Source organism: Microcaecilia unicolor, chromosome 12 (genome assembly GCF_901765095.1).
Source record: "Microcaecilia unicolor chromosome 12, aMicUni1.1, whole genome shotgun sequence".
Classification (NCBI taxonomy): domain Eukaryota; kingdom Metazoa; phylum Chordata; class Amphibia; order Gymnophiona; family Siphonopidae; genus Microcaecilia; species Microcaecilia unicolor.
Genome location: NC_044042.1, coordinates 592,240 through 607,721, shown reverse-complemented (window position 1 = coordinate 607,721; position 15,482 = coordinate 592,240). Strand labels below are relative to the sequence as shown.

Below are 15,482 nucleotides of genomic sequence, written 5' to 3'. Positions count from 1 at the left end.
AATCTGCCACCATTTTCCTACGAATATTACATTCCAGGGAAGGACATGAAGCCAATAAATGATCAACGTATAGATGTTTCTCTTTTGCTTGAAACTTCTGACTCTGAAGTAGCAACCGCCACAACTTTGGTGGCGACGGTTGCATTATTGCCTGATAAGGATTGGATCTTCCGTCTGTTTTTTCGAAATAAGGATAAACCTTTTTTTAGGGTTTAAAATATTACTTTTTCCAGATGTCTCTAAGGAGACTAGACGATGGAGGAAACAATTCGTGCTCCTTAAGCCTGAAGTTCTGCACCTGGGGGGTACCTTCTTTTGAAAATACCCCTGCAAGTGCATAGTGAGGCTTGAGGGGAAATACGTATTTACAGAGCCTGCTCATGTTTCTGCGCTAGTCAACTCGGCGAAAAAGGAAAAGCGCTAAAGTTTAAGATATTAACTCCACTTACCAGAGATAGCATTATCCTATTAGTAGCACTTTGTGTTATTTTTCCTTATTTTTCTTTCTCCCTGTATTTTCCGAATTCTTGGATTTCAAATTATGGACTTGAGTGTCAAATTACCTATGATGTATTTTCCTGATTTGGTTATTCTAAATCTGATTATTGTTTAATTAACAGATGCTTTTCCCAACAAGGTGTTTCTTGTATAATAATGTTGAAATGAATAAATAAATAATAATAAAAAAATGTCTCAAGCCTAAAATGTAAGAATGTACTTGATCTCTTGATGAAAGTCACCCTGCACTCAATATGGGAATGCTTGTGACTGATAAGAAATAAAGTAAAGTAAAAACAAATATAAAAATGCCAATATATGACTGTGAAATTTGAATCTAGCTGTGATATAAAAATAAAAATGTATACATAAAGTACAGTGATAATTTGAAGGTGGAAACTTCTACATAAAGCACTATGTTTAGAAGACTGTGCCTTAAGAGTGGAAAAACACACTGAGAATTTTGTAAAACACACATACTAAAATGAGCGAGTAAGATACAATAAAATGAAAGTGCATTGGAGACACAAAAAAACCTGATGTTGGTACATATCAAAGTTAAGATAACCATAAAATAGGTGCTGAAAGGAAGCAAAATAACGCCCCCCCCCCCACACATTCTCCCTATATATATTTTGTTGTTATATTTATGAGGACTCCTGATGAAGTCATAAGCCGAAACATGGACCGTGTAGAGTCCATTTTAAGGCATTGCCTGCTAATCTCCTTTTGTGTGCTGTCTTCAAGCAAATGTTGGTGCAAATATGAATAAAGGACTTTTCATTCTTATCCTGACTCAACGCATTAGTCATTCCCACCCTCCTTTTTTCTTTTCCCTAAAGTAGCTACTATTAATTTTTATACAAGGTAGGGGAGAATTATAGGACACCAGAATTCAGCCCCTGAGACAGGGTGTCAGGCCCAGTTTTTCCAAGACTTTAAACATAAATAGCCAAGGGACCCTGTCAAAGGCCTTTTCTGCAGTGACTGAAAGGAGGACCATTTCCCTGCGCATTTTCTTAGCCTTCCCATCAGCCTGAGTGCCCTTCATATGCTGTCCTCCATCTGTCTCCCTGCTATAAACCCAGATTGGTCTGGATGGGCGGTCATATTTTTAAGCTTCTAGAGTTTTGTATTAAAGGAAAAGCTGTTCCAGAGAGGTAGAGTGATGGGGATGTGTAGTGGAATGGGATCGACGTTGAAGTCTTCAGGATCTGGCACACAGCATCCTGCAGAAGCTTAGGGCATTTATAAAGATCATATAGGCATTGATGCAGACCAATCTGCATTATCGCTGAACATTCCTGTTTGGGCTTTTGATTACAATTAATTGGACTCACAAAAAAAGTGTCCACCTTGGATGAAGCCTGGAACCTTTGGCGAAAAGAAGGTGTTGAAGTGACTTAGGGAGAACGATGTCTTGGGGTGCCAGGATATGCACCAGCAATGGGTAGTCTTCAGATGGTAGAGAGTGGACAGAGACACGAAAGGGGCTTCTACCTCATCAGGTTTAGGAGTATCGGTTGACCTGAGTTGATTTTGGAATGGGGCCATTGCACAATATGTTGTTGTCTAATTTAATTACACAATGTGCAGGATTGGACTTCTGGTGCTCTGAACTTGAGACAGTTGATGGTGATAGCTTTATCCTGTGGCCAGTGGATAGAGTATGTGAACATGAGTGTTATGTGGAGGTGGGGACGAGAGTTCGTGAGTGGGATATTTTAAATGGTTCTGTTTAAGTGAGGGAATTGTGTGTTTATGGGAAGCAAATGTGGGGTGGCCTTTACTTCTTGTTAAGTAGTGGGAGATGGTGGTGGTGGGTCCCACTAGGGGTGTAATGGGGGGGATTGAGGAGGATGGGAGGGGGGATATGAGGGGGTGGTGAGAAGCTGCATGATCATTTGGAGCAGGACATATTTATGGAGGGGGAAGGAAGGGATTAAATGTGTGACATACCACATACGAGGCCTGAACGTCCCACACAAGAGAGGCCTTCTTTAAAGAGCTTGCCCGAGTGCGGGCATCTATTTGTTTTGTCCCACCACATATGTTTAATGGTCCTTCACACTGACTACCTTTCCAACATAAAGAAGATCTTTCAGATGGTCCTTTATGAATAATTTGAGGAGTTGTATATAGTCTCTTTAAAATGTTTAGTTGAGTACTTATTCTGCTTAGTGATATGGAACATTGTAAAGAATACAGCCATATGTTTTCCCAGAAAGAATCGTCCATATTTGTATTTATACCTATGTGGAAATATAGGGCCTCTTGTACCAAACCGCGCTAGCAATGCTGACGAAGCCCATTCAAAGTGAATGGGCTTTGTCGGTATTGCCATGCTGGGAAGTGCTGGCATGGTTTGGTAAAAGAGGTGCATTACATAAGTACATAAGTACATAAGTAGTGCCATACTGGGAAAGACCAAAGGTCCATCTAGCCCAGCATCCTGTCACCGACAGTGGCCAATCCAGGTCAAGGGCACCTGGCACGCTCCCCAAACGTAAAAACATTCCAGACAAGTTATACCTAAAAATGAGGAATTTTTCCAGTCCATTTAATAGCGGTCTATGGACTTGTCCTTTAGGAATCTATCTAACCCCTTTTTAAACTCCGTCAAGCTAACCGCCCGTACCACGTTCTCCGGCAATGAATTCCAGAGTCTAATTACACGTTGGGTGAAGAAAAATTTTCTCCGATTCGTTTTAAATTTACCACACTGTAGCTTCAACTCATGCCCTCTAGTCCTAGTATTTTTGGATAGCGTGAACAGTCGCTTCACATCCACCCGATCCATTCCACTCATTATTTTATACACTTCTATCATATCTCCCCTCAGCCGTCTCTTCTCCAAGCTGAAAAGCCCTAGCCTTCTCAGCCTCTCTTCATAGGAAAGTCGTCCCATCCCCACTATCATTTTCGTCGCCCTTCGCTGTACCTTTTCCAATTCTACTATATCTTTTTTGAGATACGGAGACCAGTACTGAACACAATACTCCAGGTGCGGTCGCACCATGGAGCGATACAACGGCATTATAACATCCGCACACCTGGACTCCATACCCTTCCTAATAACACCCAACATTCTATTCGCTTTCCTAGCCGCAGCAGCACACTGAGCAGAAGGTTTCAGCGTATCATCGACGACGACACCCAGATCCCTTTCTTGATCCGTAACTCCTAACGCGGAACCTTGCAAGACGTAGCTATAATTCGGGTTCCTCTTACCCACATGCATCACTTTGCACTTGTCAACATTGAACTTCATCTGCCACTTGCACGCCCATTCTCCCAGTCTCGCAAGGTCCTCCTGTAATCGTTCACATTCCTCCTGCGACTTGACGACCCTGAATAATTTTGTGTCATCGGCGAATTTAATTACCTCACTAGTTATTCCCATCTCTAGGTCATTTATAAATACATTAAAAAGCAACGGACCCAGCACAGACCCCTGCGGGACCCCACTAACTACCCTCCTCCACTGAGAATACTGGCCACGCAATCCTACTCTCTGCTTCCTGTTATGCATCATAGTAGTGTTGAAATTTTGTATAAACATTTACATAACTTAGATATCTCCTCAAGTCACTTCACTGGCTTCCTATCCGTTTCCGCATACAGTTCAAACTCCTCTTGTTGACCTATAAGTGCATTCACTCTACAGCTCCTCAGTACCTCTCCACTCTCATCTCTCCATACATTCCTCCCCGGGAACTCCGTTCATTGGGTAAATCTCTCTTATCTGCACCCTTCTCCTCCACTGTTAACTCCAGACTCTGTTCCTTTTATCTTGCTGCACCATATGCCTGGAATAGACTTCCTGAGCTGGTACGTCAAGCTCCATCTCTGGCTGTCTTCAAATCTAAGCTAAAAGCCCACCTTTTTGATGCTGCTTTTAACTCCTAACCCTTGTTCACTTGTTCAGAACCCTTATTTTATCATCCTAACTTTAATATTCCCTTATCTCTTATTTGTCCTGTTTGTCCTAATTAGATTGTAAGCTCTGTCGAGCAGGGACTGTCTCTTCATGTTCAAGTGTACAGCGCTGCGTATGTCTAGTAGCGCTATAGAAATAAGTAGTAGTAATTTTGGTGTAACTTCCCAAAATGTTTTGTTTACCAATTAGTTGCAGATCTTAATATGTTGTGTTTATTTGATTTTAGAGAGAGAAAATTCCTCAATTGAAAGTACTGATAAAAGGGAAAGGAAGAACCAATACTTTTTTCAATATCTTTTTGGATCAATACAGTTTGATTTGGAAAATAAAGTGGAGAATAGTATCAATTTTCCTAATCATAGCTGTTTTAATATAAATTGTCCAAAGTATGGGATACGGTTAAACTGGAAACCCTGATATATTTGTTGAAAGAAAACATCCTCAACTTTGAGGAAATATGGAACCCTTCCATTAAAAACTATCCATTATAATTTCTAAGTTGTAATTTTGAATAAAATTTGATTATAATTTTTAAACAAATGTTTATCTTCCAATTTGCAATATCATATGGTCATACTCAAAAATGTTACATCAGTATATTATTTTTGATTTAATAATCTTTTACTGTGAAGAAATCTTGCTATTATTTGAAACAGACTCTTGATGGTGATTCAGTACCCTTGGATGTCTCACTTTGGGCAGGTTTTACCAGCAGGTTTTTTGGGTTACCTGTGATATGATTTGTTTTATTAAATCAAAATGTTCTTGTATAAATGTGTACACATGACTGTATGTGCCTGTAATTGCATGTTACTGGATATTCTGATTTCATCAATGTTTTGTTACACTATATCATGAAAATTCAATAATAACTTACTGCAAACAAAACAAAAGGGCTCCTTTTACAAAGCCATGCTAGCAATTCTCGCACAGCCAATGCGACGAAGCTCAGTGTAGAAAAATGAGCACAGAATACAGCGTTTATTACTTCTATTTCTACCAACTACAATAATTTGAATGCTGTTTTAGTGAATTGAATGGAATTTATTGTATTTGCTGTGCCAGAATCACTAGCCTGGCTTTGTAAAAGGAGCCCTTAATTTAGACTGCATTTGATTGGTAGGCTAGAAATATTTAAAATAACTAAATATACAGTGTCCATTATCACAGAATACTTTTCTGTTATCTCTGAAAATTATGGATGCCCTGCATGCATTCCCCACTTTGTTGGAAGACTGGAATGCCTCTGTTAAACAACATGTGATGTAATACTGTTCTGAAATGCATGAAATTTCAACCCTGGAGAACATCTGCAATGTCCCAAACCAGGGATGTGGACCTCAGGATGTCTGAATATGCTTCTCGCTAGCTTTTCCTTAAATTTGCTTCTTTCTGTGAAGACTACTGCTTGGAGCAGTGGAAGGAAGGTTTACTAAGACAGGAGCTGGCATGACATCAGAAGGTTGAAGCCGACCCACCCATTGGAACTGCCTTATTGCCTTATTAGCTGCTGTATCCACATTGTCATTGCTCATTGTAGTTTTATCTCCATTATAGTTAGAAACATGCCGGCTTGCTTAACATACAGATGTACATAGAGGAAGGATCACAACTGAATAACCTTTCTAAATCATTCATTGTGTCATTTCAAGGGGCTGGTTATAGGGACAACCTAGCATGCGTTGTGTTGGTGCTGAGATTTTTCACTTAGTAAAGGCCCACCAAAAACAGACATCATGCTCTGAAAATCAGATGCTCAACATTCACAGTTTTTATTTTTAACTAGGAAGAGATGTTGTTTTGAACCTTAATTAGGTTGAAATCTGGGAGCATTTAAAATCTTTTTTTTTTTTTTCCTGTGCCTAGATCAAAGGAGAAAGATGGTATGTGGGAACATGTTCCTTTTGTGATATATTGTAGTGATATATTGTGTGATATATTGCAGTGATATATTGTAAAAATGCACTTGATATTTTTTATTAGTACTGTTTAAAAGAGAGGTATTGAATAATGAGGGACGAGCCAACCTCGTGCAGAAGTTCAGAGTCAGTCTAAATGTACCAGTTCTGTTGTGTATATATTTGTTTCTACTTAAAGTCTGTTTGGATATAAATACAGGAACAGCAAAACAGGAAAAAAGCTCCACGATGAGTCCACACAGTACACAAGGAGTAGAGGCTGACCACAGATTAAACCAACTCGGGAGGTGATGATGATGAAAAACCTTTATTAGTTGCTCAAGAGATCCCTGTCGGGGCCCTTGAGCAACTAATAAAGGTTTTTCATCATCATCATCTCCCGAGTTGGTTTAGTCTGTGGTCAGCCTCTCCTTGTGTACTGTGTGGATATAAAAGCAAGCAGCACACTATTAGCCGCCAAGTTCATACAAAGTTATTTATTTTTCACTGGAAAATAAATCTGTTACATAAGTACATAAGTATTGCCATACTGGGAAAGACCAAAGGTCCATCATGTTTCCAACAGTGGCTAATCCCAGGGTCACAAATACCTGGCAAGATCCCAGGTGCCTGCTATGTGAATATTCCATTACTGTTTTATTATTGCTACCAAATATTACTTATTTGGGGCATTTGCTTAAAACTTCGATGGTTTCAGTTTGTTTGTTCAGACCTTACACGCTCATGGTTTTGCTCTTTAAACCCAAAGGCAAAACCTAAGTGTGGTTGAACAATTAGGTATAAACTGTTTTTATTTGTTCTGTACATGTGCTGTCAGGAATTTTGGAAGATTAAAAAGAGGAAATAAAAATAAATTTTGGATGTACTCTGTTGAAGTTCCTTACTGTTACACTGTGTGTATAGATGCCTGTTCTGGTGTGTGCATGTGATAATGTTTGGATAACTGTCTATACTTATGGCTACGATTTCCAAACATGTGGCATCATTAAAGGACAGAATTTTAAATGCCCAGTTGGGCATATATGGTAACCTCAACATTGTTAAATGTTTAGACTTATCCATTGACTTGCTCCCATGATGATATTACTCACCTCGCAACATAATACAAAAAACTTCTCCACCATAATCACACCATACTGTTCTCTTCCTGTCTCTCAAAACTTGAAAATTCTTGGAGTCACCATAGCTCGAAACCTCACCCTTGATACCCATGTGAAAAATACGACGAAAAAGATGTTCTACTCCATGTGGAAACTCAAAAGAGTTAAACCATTCTTCCCGAGACACATCTTCCATACCCTGGTACAGTCAATGGTAGTAAGTCATCTGGATTACTGCAACGCACTGTACGCTGGCTGTAAAGAACAGACTATCAAAAAACTCCAAATGGCCCAGAATACTGCCGCCAGATTCATATTTGGAAAAGCTAAATATGAAAGTGCAAAACCCCTAAGAAAGAAACTTCACTGGCTACCACTTAAGGAACGAATTGCGTTCAAAATCTGCATGATTGTTCTCAAAATCATTCATGCAGACGCCCCAATATACACGTATAACCTCGTTGCCTACCTTCCAGAAACGCCACAAGATCATCCTGCAAATTTCTCAACCTGCACTTCCCCAGCTGTAAAGGACTGAAATACAAGCTGATGCATGCCACTTCCTTCTCCTACATGAGCACGCAGTTATGGAATGCACTACCTACAGACCTGAAAACAATCAACGATATAACTATCTTTTGCAAAACTCTGAAGACGTACTTCTTCAACAAAGCCTACAATGAAAACCGATAACTGACAACTCACCAATTCACCTCACCAACCCAATCAGTGATGAAAATCCAACTACATAACTCCCGATCACTCTCTCCCTTCCTCTCTCTTCCCTACTCAATCTCTGCACAATACTAACTGGATCTAATATCTTGTAATGACATTGTTAACAACATTATGTAAGCCACTTTGCGCCTGCAAATAGTTGGGAAAAATGTGGGATACAAATGCAATAAATAAATAAATATCATCCAGAAAGAAGAGAGAAGAGTTTTCAGTTTTGGCAAAGTATAAGTCATCATAAGAACAAAATATGAGAAAACCGATGAACAGCATTATAGCCTATTTAATTATATTTCAACACATGAGAAATCTGCATATGAAACTAAATATTTATTTGTATTATTTTGACTTACAAAACCACTTGTCCCTGAAACATGTTCCAAAACAGAAAAATCCATTTGTTTATTGAAAATGTAAATTTCTACAAAATATGACGGGGTGAAGGTGTGTTTCTGTGTTTCCCAATGAAAGGAGAGTTTAATTTTACTTCCATTTAATTACAGTATATTCTATCTTTATAACACCAGTCTTCCCAAGACAGATTACAACAGTTAAGATGAACCCATGAGGAAACAGGATATCCTCACTGAGATTTGGCCATGTATTACTCTATTGTATAGAACAGTGTAGCACAGAATACAGTGTATTTATTACTTCTATTTCTACCAGCTACAATAATTTTAATGCTGTTTTACTGGTTTTCAATTTTATTTCATGATATATATCTACATATGGGAAGCTTTCAAATAAATAGAAGGTTGTCAAATTTAAATAAAAACCTCACACGTCATAAGCATTTGCTATTGTTTTCATATAGAAATACCTTTATTGTCATATAAGCAAAAATAAAAGTGTGTAGTACAGCACTGAAATCCACAAACAGCATTGCAAATAACAACAAAGCAAGCGCTGGAGCACTGTCAAATACATTTTGAAATATAACCCCTTTACACCCCCAATCCCCTCCTAACAGAAAGAATGCAAAACCTGGGAGGTTTAATAAAATAGTTTAAACCTCACAAGTTTGCTATTGTTTTGTCCCGACCAGTATGGTGGCAAGCTCCACCCATTGCCTTCAGTCCAGATAATGAGCCAACCTCCTTGGGCCCTTCTGCAGAAGCAAAAATGTTGCCTGCAAACTCTTGCTCATGGAGAACAAAAGAAACTGTTTGGTCTGGACCGAGTCCTAAGAAAAGGAGTCTGTTTTGTCATCCAACATATTTGTGATTATTTTTATGGTTGAAATCCAAACAAAATGTTCACTTCAAAGTAGATTGTTTGAGAAACACATTTGCAGGCCAATATTAAAAGTGAAGTACTCTTTTGGCTACCACAGACACTATAGCCTTTGGAATAAGAGAAATTGTTATGCAACTTACTAGCAAGAAATCTTGACATTGAGACATCAGCCAAATCTCCTGATTTTGTAGCAGACTCTTCCGTAGCCCTTCCGTTAAACTTGTTTTCATTTAATGAGAGCTCTGGAACTGCAGTCTGGACTGGAGGAGTGACTTAGTGGATAGAGTACTGGGCTGACAATCGGGAAGCCAGGGTTCAAATTCCAGTACATGGGCTTAACGCTTGCTAAATCAGAAGTACCGCCGTGCTACCGCAGCAGCCTAGCGGTAGTTCCCACACCCAGCACGCGACATTTCATTTTTGTAGCAATGGTATTTAGCCGGCGGTAACACTGCCTGGTTACCACAGGAGCCTTACCACCAACTCAGTGGGTGGTGCTAAGTGCTCTCCCCCCCCCCCCCACCCCCCAAATGGCTGTGTGGCAAGTGGTTCACTTGCTGCATGGCTATTTCTTAAAAAAATATAAAACAGCCTTTTACCCACTGCAGTAAAGGGGCCTCAGCACGTCAACAACACACACTGATTCCAGCGCAGGCCCCCTTTTTTGCCGCAGGCAAGTAAAAGGACCCCTTAACCCTATATTGTCTTAAGTACAAAATTAGAGACGGAAGTACTACTGTATCTTGATGTAACTCGCATTGAGCTACTAATTAACAGGTGTGAATTAAATCCAAATAAATAGATATTGCCACTTATAAAAAAAATATATAAGAACACAAGATTATTTTTCCTTATGCACATAAATTTCTTTTGCCTATGGAGGGGAGGGACTTAATCCTGTAAAGTAGACTCTAACATTTACATCTACATTATGCACCTAAATGGTTAGAATAATAGCATATATGTGCATTTGTGTGGACATAGGTGTAAATGCCAGAATTATATCTAAGCACTATTCTGTAAATGTGTGCATACAAAATATACATACACAATCTAATCAGTAATTTAAAACATTAATACAATTAAAATAAGCCAGTTCTTTAACATAAAACTAACAAAACTGAACAATAAAATTGTAACCCAGTAGTTTCCAGGTAGTTTTAATCTCACACATCAGATACCAGGAGTCTTATGAGGTCCAATTCAACTTAAATGTTGGTAAATCCTTTCTTAAATGTTAATTTGTTTTCGAAAGGATAAACTATGATCTAATTTGTATATAATTTGGAAGTGCATTCGGTAATTAAGGTCCCATGACTTAGAAAGTGCTGTTTCTCAGTTCAGACAGGTTCTCTGTTCAAACAGATGGTATGTCATAGGTACACATTTCCCCTGTTACACTAGTATTTTACAAAGGAAAGTGTTCTCTAGACACTAAATATTATTGTTTATTAAAACATATAGCCCACTATATCCAGGTTTTCAGGCTTATTCATTTTCTTTTTACCCTACCCTGTTGGGGAGTCTTCTGGGTGGCTTAAGTGATACATAATAGGGTTAAAAGAAATAATAGGAGAAAGCGGTGAAAAATAAATGAGAGATTATAATTCATCAGAAGAGAAAGATCCTGTGGACCTCTAACCCCTCTCCTCATACGTATATGGCTTGAGGCATAGTAAGAATGTGATAGCTAGATAGGGGAATTTTTGTTAGTGGCCAAGGTAAATAAGAACTTGGTTGATCTGGGTAATATGAGGATTGTCTTTCAGCTGTGACAGCCCGGTTAACTTCTGGTGGCATGGTTATCAATGTGGATAAAACACTTGTTTGTTGGGTGACTGGGCAGTTCATCCTGATGTGTCTATAAAATTAACAGATGTGGAGCTGCCTATATATTTACTATTGTGGACTCTTTTAGAGGTTATTATTGATTTTCAGCTTAGTTTTACAATCTATGTTGACTCATTGGTTTGGTAGGGTTTTTTAGTACTTCGTAAGTTATGGGCAGTGAGAGGTTTTGTTGATGAGAAGGCATTTCAGGTGTTGATTCACTCGCTTTTTATGTCATAGTTTGATTATGCTAATAATATTGTAGCTGGAATTTCTACTGACAACATCAAGAAGTTTCAACACGCTGCTCTGAGGATTCTGGGTAAAGCGGTTCAGTTTGATCATATTACGCCTGTATTTGTACATTATCGTTGGTTGCCTTTGTTTTATCGTATTCGGTTTAAATTGTTGGTTTTAACTCATCAAGCTTTTTATGAAAAAGCCCTTTCACCCTTATCAAGTTTAGTTCATGAATACGTACCAGCTAAACCTTTGAGGTCTAAGGATATGCTATTAACTGTCCCTCTGGTTAAGGAGACAGGCATGATGTCTACTAGAAAGGGGACATTTTTTTATTTGGCACCTTTCTAGTGGAAATCTCTTCCCCCTTTTTTTTGCGGGAAGTACAGTCTTTATCGCTTTGTTTAAATGTTTGTTGAAAGGCACATTTTTTCATCTGGCTTTTAATGTGGATCTTCTGAAGAGTTAGTGGGGATGGGGCCAAGGAATCTGCCTCAGACTTTTTAAAATTTGTTTGTTTTTACTTTATTCTTGTACTACTTTTCTGTTATTGGAGTTCTTTTCTGCTTAATTTTGTTTTTATTGTATTGTAAACCGCTGTAAACCTAACGGTATAGAACATTGAATAAACTATAAACCAAGCACATCCTTGAAAAAAGAGGTTTTGAGGTGTGATTTTAATTTCTCCAGGGAATGTTCTAATCGTAACTATGGGGAAAAGGCATTATATGTCAGCCCTGTAATGCTGAAGGAGTTTATAATTAATTCTGTGTTTAACTGTCAATGGGGTTGATCTTAGCGTTCAAGCAGGTTGATACAGATCAAGTAGTCTATAGAGAAAAATAGTGGGAAACCAGAATGGTGAATTTTTGTGGACTAGAGTCAAAATCTTGAAACTAATCCTGTGTGAAAGTGGGAACCAATGAGCTTTCTATAGCAATGGGGTCATATGCTCACATAGTGCCTGCGTGTGTGGGAAAATGTGGGATATAAATGAACCATAAATAAATTTACTAGATCCCAGTCTTTTGAACTAGTTGTAAATGGGAAGGGACAGGCGATGGCCTCCATCACCCTCTTCAGTTTCTGCACTTTCACCGTTATTTGGTGTTCCCCAAAGATCGATATTCTCTCCAACCTTTTCAACCTGTTTATCAGCCCTTTATCTCTCATGAGTCTATGGGATTAGTGCATATTCCTATGCTGATGACTTTCTATTAGTGTATTACATGAAACTTGGTTTGGTTAATTTACTACCCCTTCAAAACTGCCTAGAACATGTGGCAGTATGGCTGAAAGAACACCACCTTGTTCTTAATACGGAAAAAACAGTAGTCTGCTGGGTAACTGAGCCTTTCTCTCTGCCCACTATTACTTCCTGTCTGTTTGGTAAGAACTGTTTAATCCTTTTGGTATCTTGGTATCATTTTGGATTCTGCTTTATCTTTTGCACCTCAGATCTCTCAGGTTGTTAAAAATAGGTTTTTTCTTTCTATGTAAGCTGCGGTCAATCTGTAATCTATTAGATTTTGAAGCACTCTGTTCTTTATGCTGTGCTTTTCTACATTCGAGATATGACTATTGCAACATTTTCTATTCAGGGATCTGAAAAACAAGAGATTACAAATACTACAGAACACAGCTGCCCGGATACTTTGTGGTGTGTCTAGTTTTAAGCATATATCACCACTTCTCCGTCAGAAGATATACCACAAAACCTCTCACTGCCCATAATTTAAACATATATCACCACTGGTTATCTATCAAGTTCAGAATCAAATTAAAAATCTTAACTTTAACTCACAAGGTTTTTTATAATGGTGTTCCTACCTATCTTGCCTCCCTGGTCATTCCCTATACGCGCTCCCGTACTCTTCATTCATTGCATGACAACAGATTTGGTACTCCCACATCCCACAAAGACCAGGTGGGAATCCACTAGATCCAGCGCCTTCTTTTTCACTGCACTGGTTTTATGGAATGCCACAATATCACCGTCTTGAACTATCTGACAGCACTTTCCATGCTCTATTGATAACTCACCTCTTTCAACAAGCTTTTGCGGTTTGATTTGGACTGGTTCTGCAGTAGAAGATTAGGGTATCAGTTTTTATTATGTTTTATGTTTTTTTTTTAACCAAGTTTTTGTTGTGATAATGTTTGGCCTTTTTTTTTTTTTTTTTACTATGATTGAGTGTTCAATACTTGGGTAGTTAGGTCTTTCCTATCCATAAATTGGCATTCCTTGTCCAGTTTCTTGCTTTGAATTTATTGGCTATTTCTATTTGTAAACCACTCTGATTTGCCTGCAACATGGGTGGTATAACAAGCTCAGTAAATGATAAACAATTAAGATGCCCCTGTATAAGACTTTGTTTAGAAATTGTGTACAATTCTGGAGACCACATCTTCAAAAAGATATAAACAGAATGGAGATGGTCCAGAGGGCAGCTACTGAAATGGTCAGTGATCTTCATCATAAAGCCAGTGGGGATAAAGATCTCAATATGTATACTTTAGAAGAAAGTCGGGAGAGGGGAGATATGATGGAGACATTTAAATACCTACATGGCATAAATGGCAGGAGGTGAGTCTCAATTGAAAGGAAGCTCTGGAACAAGGGGGCATAGGATGAAGGTGAAAGGGGATAGACTCAGAAAGTAACCTGAGGAAATACTTCTTACATAAGTATTGCCACACTGGGAGAGACCAAAGGTCCATCAAGCCTAGCATCCTGTTTCCAATAGTGGCCAATCCAGGTCACAAATACCTGGCAAGATCCCAAAAGAGTACAAAGGATTTTATGCTGTTTATCCCAGAATCAAGCAGTGGATTTTCCTCAAGTCAGTTTAATAATGGTCTATGGACTTTTCCTTTAGGAAGCCGTTCAGAATTTTTTAAAATCCCGCTAAGCTAACCGCCTTTACCACATTCTCTGGCAATGAATTCTAGAGTTTTTAATAACACGTTGAGTGAAGAAACATTTTCTCCAATTCATATTAAATTTACTACTTTGTAGCTTCATCTCATGTCCCCTAGTCCTAATTAGAAGTAAGCTCCCAACACAGACTCAAAAAGAAGAGAATGGCACACATCCTTGCAATATATCCAACTGCAAACTATGCCAAAAACATCTCACAGGACCCCACAGTCATTCACAAAGGAAAAACATTCAACATAAAGGAATCCTTCACATGCTTATCTTCCAATGTGGTATACATCACCCAGTATAAAAAATGTGACCAAGGATGCTATATTTATTTTAGTATATTTATATCCCGCTTTTTGCCACTGAAAGCAGCCTCAGAGCGGTTTACAATGAACTGGGTAAAATTACAATTTCAAAGATGGGGGAAGAGAAAGAGGGACAGGGAAGAAGGGGAAAGGAAGGGAGGTGAAATCAATTAGTGACATTGAGCATGCACAAAGCTCTCGTGTGCTCGTTTCATTAAAACCAAGCATGTACGTGAGGGAGGGGGAAGCAAGGCAGGCAATGCAGCGGCAGCGAATATCGCCGCAGGAAAGCTTCTACTGGCGGGGCTTGGGGACCTCCACCAGCCAATCCATCAGACTGTTTCTGAATACTATCATTTATTGCTTATATACTTCTACATATTGCAAGCAAATCAGGGCGGTTTGCAAAGTGTAATTAGAACATTAAAAGGAAAAGAACTTCAAATCTCAGTAGGAAAGAGTGAACCACACACAGGCATACAGAAGTAGAAGGCTCAGTCTCACAGCATGACAAAGAGTAACAGCAAAGGTATTTTACACTCATTTGCAGGAACTGGTCAGATATATTACTTATCAAACCCAGTTGAAAAGATTATTCTTGAGTGACATCCGAAAGAGAGAGTTCGTTATCCGGCACCCGGGCGAGAGCTAGATATCCAGTACTGGTGCCTGGCTTAGGCCCTGGTATTGAACATCCAGAGAAATTCAGCTTGTGGTGGTGAATGCTTTACTGACTGCTGCTGGCTG

The 15,482-nt window shown here is 38.8% G+C and overlaps 1 protein-coding gene across 2 annotated transcripts in view; it reads left to right on the top strand.

Moving 5' to 3' along the window:
* AHCYL1 (adenosylhomocysteinase like 1) overlaps window positions 1–15,482 on the top strand; it is a 96,669-nt gene that overhangs the window by 10,581 nt on the left and 70,606 nt on the right. The gene's annotated exons all lie outside the window — the stretch shown is intronic.